The sequence below is a fragment of the Dreissena polymorpha genome, chromosome 13 (assembly GCF_020536995.1).
Source record: "Dreissena polymorpha isolate Duluth1 chromosome 13, UMN_Dpol_1.0, whole genome shotgun sequence".
Lineage (NCBI taxonomy): Eukaryota > Metazoa > Mollusca > Bivalvia > Myida > Dreissenidae > Dreissena > Dreissena polymorpha.
In genome coordinates, this window is record NC_068367.1 from 5,008,467 (window position 1) to 5,014,466 (window position 6,000).

A 6,000-nucleotide genomic window follows, 5' to 3' on the forward strand; every position below is an offset into this window, starting at 1 on the left:
CCTTGGGCCTCTCACATGTGAAGCGAGCGTGTAATCACTACACTACGGAACCGCTTGAAAAATCACCTTCTAACTTAGATATTAATAAGTGACTGTAGTGTAATGGTTATCAATAAAGCAATAAACCGTGTAATCGCTGTCGTCTTGTAAAATTGAAGAAAATACGCGTTAACAAAAACTCGAACAGAAAAAGTCTGCGCTATTGTTAGAAAAACCATAAAATAAATATAGTTTGGTTATGTTTTGTTTTTATACAAAACCGGAAAAATTCACCGGTTCGCGTTTTTGCCCATTCCCTGTGATCTTTTATTATTGGCCAGTCCCTGTGATCAGTTATTAATTAAAAGAATTAGCTTTGCATTATTGGCAATAAATGTTGTAGCAAATGTAATAGGCACAAATGCAGTACTTATTTACACTAATTTACACAAAAAAATCACCACTATACAAGATATTCTGACAACAAAAATATATACATTGATCCGTAAAATAACATCTCCTCCCATAAGCGAAAAAAAAGTATTACATACAAGTCGCCGCACTTCAGTGCGACGCCAATAATAAAATGCTGCCACTCGGAAGTATCGAGTTATAAGATACTAGAAAATTATATCAACATAAGAATCATCATACACTTATAGTGAAATGAAAGGGAGCTAACCCATGAATTCAAATTACAGAAACTGTAACAAGAGCTACAAAGTTACCTCTCTTCCAAACACCATAAATAAAATAATGCCAGAAAGTGAGCCAATCGAGAGGCTTTCCGTGCCACAACGAAAGCGAAAGAAGGCATTTTTTAAGTAAAATTGACGAAAATAACTATATAGCGCACATTGAACGTAAAATTTTGATCATAAAGAAAATATCAATGACATTAGATTTTTGACATATTACGGAAAAGCTATGTTAAAAAGTCATCAAAGTGGCATGTATGCACGATTGTTCCACCACCCTCGTCACCATTCCATCTTAAAGGAAACCCAACCCCTTCAAATTTGAATTAAAGGCACTTTTTCCATAGGTATAATCTGTTTTAAAAAAGATCACAAAGTTCCAGTACCATGACACACAGATTTATTCATTAAAGTTGACGTTGAAAGCCTCGCGCGTAACAGCGTTTCGCGTCAAGAATTAAGGTAGAAAAGCCGACCTTGGTTACATCATACATACAGCACTTAGACTCCATACAAGGCATCACTTTCGATTCTAATAGCAAAGCAGATGTAACATATGACTTAATAAGTGAAAACAAATCATCAATGGCATTATATGTGCATCATAGCAGGTTTTGAACAAGATCCGAACAAACTTTTTTTTATATTTTTTGGCACATTTTAGGTAAAATCCATGTAGAAGCAGCATTTCTGATGTCATTTGACCCAACAAAAGGGCTTGCTTGCATGGGAAAACAACACACTTTACTTCCTGACTCAAAAAAAGTCATCGTCAGACATGAGCTTTAAGTTTTCTGTCACACCTGGACCTATGATTCCTCGGCTCGAGTTCCGTCTCGGACAGGCTCCGGAAAGTGTCAGTCTGGCCCGGGTGCTCAATTCCGTGTAATCTGAGAAAACAAAAAGTTGTTTAGTGCACATTTACCCATTACTGTGCTAACTTATGTAAGTGAGATACAATTAGAGTAAGCCTTCAATAGTCTGTGTGGCTTTATTTACTGTAAATGGATAAGTCACCACGCCGGCATCACATTGTCGGGCACACTGGCAAAGTTATCGCCACAAAATGTGGTTTCAGAGCTGCAGTAATTGTAAAAAACAACAATTTTCCTAATTTTGGTGACAAAAGTGTGCCATGATATCAAAGAAATCATTTTACAATAGATTTCATTGAAGGTAACAGCGTACTAACCTGCAAAGACACCGATCCTCTCGACACGACTGGGCGAGTGTTGAGGGCCGTCTCCGAATCAGTCATACTGTGCAGTTTTTGATGGCCTGTCACTTCAGCCGGACTTGTAAACCAATTGGACAGCAGTTCAGGCAGAGCTATAGACCAATTTCGACACCACCTAAAAATGTACATTTAGGTTTAAGTATAATATTGAGGTCACTTAAATACAGATTCCCTGCTGTTTTTCACGCACGGTCTATCACAACAACATCGTTCCAAGAAAGAAAGCATAATATTATTATCCTTTTTGTGTTTTCAGCTGAATACTTGATTTAACTTGAACTCAGCAAGATATCCAAACAGGAAAAATAAGGCAAAGTAGTGTCATTCTGAGTAGATCTGCCTGGCGGGGTTGAAAGCGAAGGCAGATAGCAGTGTCGGTCCAAAATTGCTTGCATGGAAAAACAACACACATTACATTTTAAATAGTAAAAGGCTAAAAGTAAACAATAGCAATAAATACAGATGAAATAAAGACATGAATTAGGTTCATTATTGAGATTGATGCACATTAATGTCAAAATGTCACTGAAAAACAATACCGAGTGTTTACGTAGTCTTAGAATATGTCTCCGGAACAGGTTTCGGTGTGATTTTCAAGCATTTACCCCCCTTAGGACCCCAAGTGCAACAGCCCAATTGCAAACAGCCCTTAATTGGGTCAAAATGACATATGGTAGTTATGTTTTGCAATACAGAGAGTTTTTGATGGTAAATTGTCAACATTCTGGAAGACGACTAACTTGGTCGGAAGTTCTTAAAGGAAACCCAACCCCTTCAAATTTGAATTAAAGGCACTTTTTCCATAGGTATAATCTGTTTTAAAAAAGATCGAAAAAAAGTTCCAGTACCATGACACACAGATTTATTCATTAAAGTTGACGTTGAAAGCCTCACGCGTAACAGCGTTTCGCGTCAAGAATTAAGGTAGAAAAGCCGACCTTGGTTACATCATACATACATCACTTAGACTCCATACAAGGCATCACTTTCGATTCTAATAGCAAAGCAGATGTAACATATGACTTAATAAGTGAAAACAAATCATCAATGGCATTATATGTGCATCATAGCAGGTTTTGAACAAGATCCGAACAAACTTTTTATATATTTTTTGGCACATTTTAGGTAAAATCCATGTAGAAGCAGCATTTCTGATGTCATTTGACCCAACAAAAGGGCTTGCTTGCATGGGAAAACAACACACTTTACTTCCTGACTCAAAAAAAGTCATCGTCAGACATGAGCTTTAAGTTTTCTATCACACCTGGACCTATGATTCCTCGGCTCGAGTTCCGTCTCGGACAGGCTCCGGAAAGTGTCAGTCTGGCCCGGGTGCTCAATTCCGTGTAATCTGAGAAAACAAAAAGTTGTTTAGTGCACATTTACCCATTACTGTGCTAACTTATGTAAGTGAGATACAATTAGAGTAAGCCTTCAATAGTCTGTGTGGCTTTATTTACTGTAAATGGATAAGTCACCACGCCGGCATCACATTGTCGGGCACACTGGCAAAGTTATCGCCACAAAATGTGGTTTCAGAGCTGCAGTAATTGTAAAAAACAACAATTTTCCTAATTTTGGTGACAAAAGTGTGCCATGATATCAAAGAAATCATTTTACAATAGATTTCATTGATGGTAACAGCGTACTAACCTGCAAAGACACCGATCCTCTCGACACGACTGGGCGAGTGTTGAGGGCCGTCTCCGAATCAGTCATACTGTGCAGTTTTTGATGGCCTGTCACTTCAGCCGGACTTGTAAACCAATTGGACAGCAGTTCAGGCAGAGCTATAGACCAATTTCGACACCACCTAAAAATGTACATTTAGGTTTACGTATAATATTGAGGTCACTTAAATACAGATTCCCTGCTGTTTTTCACGCACGGTCTATCACAACAACATCGTTCCAAGAAAGAAAGCATAATATTATTATCCTTTTTGTGTTTTCAGCTGAATACTTGATTTAACTTGAACTCAGCAAGATATCCAAACAGGAAAAATAAGGCAAAGTAGTGTTATTCTGAGTAGATCTGCCTGGCGGGGTTGAAAGCGAAGGCAGATAGCAGTGTCGGTCCAAAATTGCTTGCATGGAAAAACAACACACATTACATTTTAAATAGTAAAAGGCTAAAAGTAAACAATAGCAATAAATACAGATGAAATAAAGACATGAATTAGGTTCATTATTGAGATTGATGCACATTAATGTCAAAATGTCACTGAAAAACAATACCGAGTGTTTACGTAGTCTTAGAATATGTCTCCGGAACAGGTTTCGGTGTGATTTTCAAGCATTTACCCCCCTTAGGACCCCAAGTGCAACAGCCCAATTGCAAACAGCCCTTAATTGGGTCAAAATGACATATGGTAGTTATGTTTTGCAATACAGAGAGTTTTTGATGGTAAATTGTCAACATTCTGGAAGACGACTAACTTGGTCGGAAGTTCTTAAAGGTTACACATGCCCAATTAATTTCCTTCTTTGTTATATATAGAATTCGCAATCTTTGATCTCAAATTTCACCATGACCGAGCGATAAGCCAATATATAACTATACATGACTGGAAAGGTGGTTTCATAAGCTTACAAAAAAACTGCATTTGAAAAAATTCTATACGGTGTAACTCAAAATAATTACCTTAGAACATATGAACCGGTTTTGACAGCTACCGGCACTGCCATAAGAAGGCAAAAACCATGCCCTACTATTGAGGCTGGCAACCACTAACATACAAAGAAATGCACAAATCAGGCCTTTTTCCCTGTGATTAACACATGTACCTTTAAACTGACACCTAAACTCTTCATTTCAGATACATTTTTAAAATCTTATGCAGCAGGACCTGCATCATATGTACTTAGTAGCAAACCGACTGCATGTAACCCCCCCCCCCAAAAAAAAAAATTCCACTTCCGTTTAGGATAATATAACCTAGAAGGGAACCCAACCCCAATCTGAACGCATCGGACAGTGGGCTACACCACACCGTCTCTCTGATGTACGAAGGCGGCCGTCATATTGGATTTGGAACTACTTTTGAAAACAAGATGGCGGCCCCACGGTTTCAAACCTGACGTAAAGAAGAAACATTAAAATGTGTTGTTTGTAGCTCGTCTGTTTCAAGATTACATTCTTTAAATAATATTAAGTGTAAATCTGTGAATTCCCACAACATAATTACACTTGTTTAAATGGAAAGTTTCCAGTATTGACATTGAGTACTCCTATAGTATTAATTATCAATAATGACTTCATGTAGTCAATATAAATTGCTGCAATAGTCTTTTGATGATTTCTGTTTTGGCAGACTCTTGGCTCAGATTTATTCTGAACGCGAATAATTTCAGCTATCCTACAAATATGAGGTCGATACATGTATACATTGGTAGATTACGTCTAATTATTTGGACTATGACATTAAGTTAATTTTAAATTTTCATGTTTTGGTAAATTGAGAAAATTTAAAACTATGTTTCAGATTTGCATATTTTGGTTTTAGTTATGATATTTGCAAGGTAACAGTAATACTGAACATTAACCATGCTCTAAAATAGCCATTATATGCATCTTTTGACGATTTAAAAGCCTGAAAATTATACAGCGTTGCAACGCGAAACGATTGAATACTTTGGAGAAATCTGTTGTTGTCCTTATATTTTGTGAAGCTATAAAGAATGCTTATATATAGTATAAAATACATCCTTCATTCAATAAGCACGGATGTTTGAGTAGTCTAAATGGTAGACTTTAAATCCAGGACTCTAGGGATCATTGGTTCTAGCCCTGATGAGGGCTACTTTTTTTCCTTATTTTAATTCTATTGTAGATTTTTAACTGGCACCTTTAAATTGACTGTTTTCGTTATAATTTGTGACACTACAAGGATTGCTTACATAAAGTATAAAATACATCACTCATTGTATACGCATGGAAGGCCGAGTGGTCTAAGCGGTAGACTTTTACTCCAGGACTCAATGGTTCTAGCCAAGTTGAGGGTTACTTTTTTATTTTATTTTATTCTTGTGTTGTATTGGAGCTTTTAAGATCGAATGTTTACATTTATCAATATTGCATTTAATG

General features: G+C 36.9%; 1 long non-coding RNA gene across 2 annotated transcripts; it reads right to left on the reverse strand.

The window, feature by feature from the left end:
* Window positions 1-1,018: 1,018 nt before the first annotated feature.
* Window positions 1,019-4,600, reverse strand: LOC127856009 (uncharacterized). Of its 2 annotated transcripts, XR_008037817.1 has the most exons (5): window positions 4,558-4,600; window positions 3,568-3,727; window positions 3,179-3,265; window positions 1,870-2,029; window positions 1,019-1,567 (listed from the first exon to the last, which is right to left on the reverse strand). It is a non-coding gene; the product is annotated as an uncharacterized LOC127856009 (long non-coding RNA). The 2 variants fall into 2 exon arrangements; XR_008037816.1 differs by lacking the exon at window positions 4,558-4,600 and having other exon boundaries at window positions 3,568-4,081.
* Between the last annotated feature and the right edge of the window lie 1,400 nt (window positions 4,601-6,000).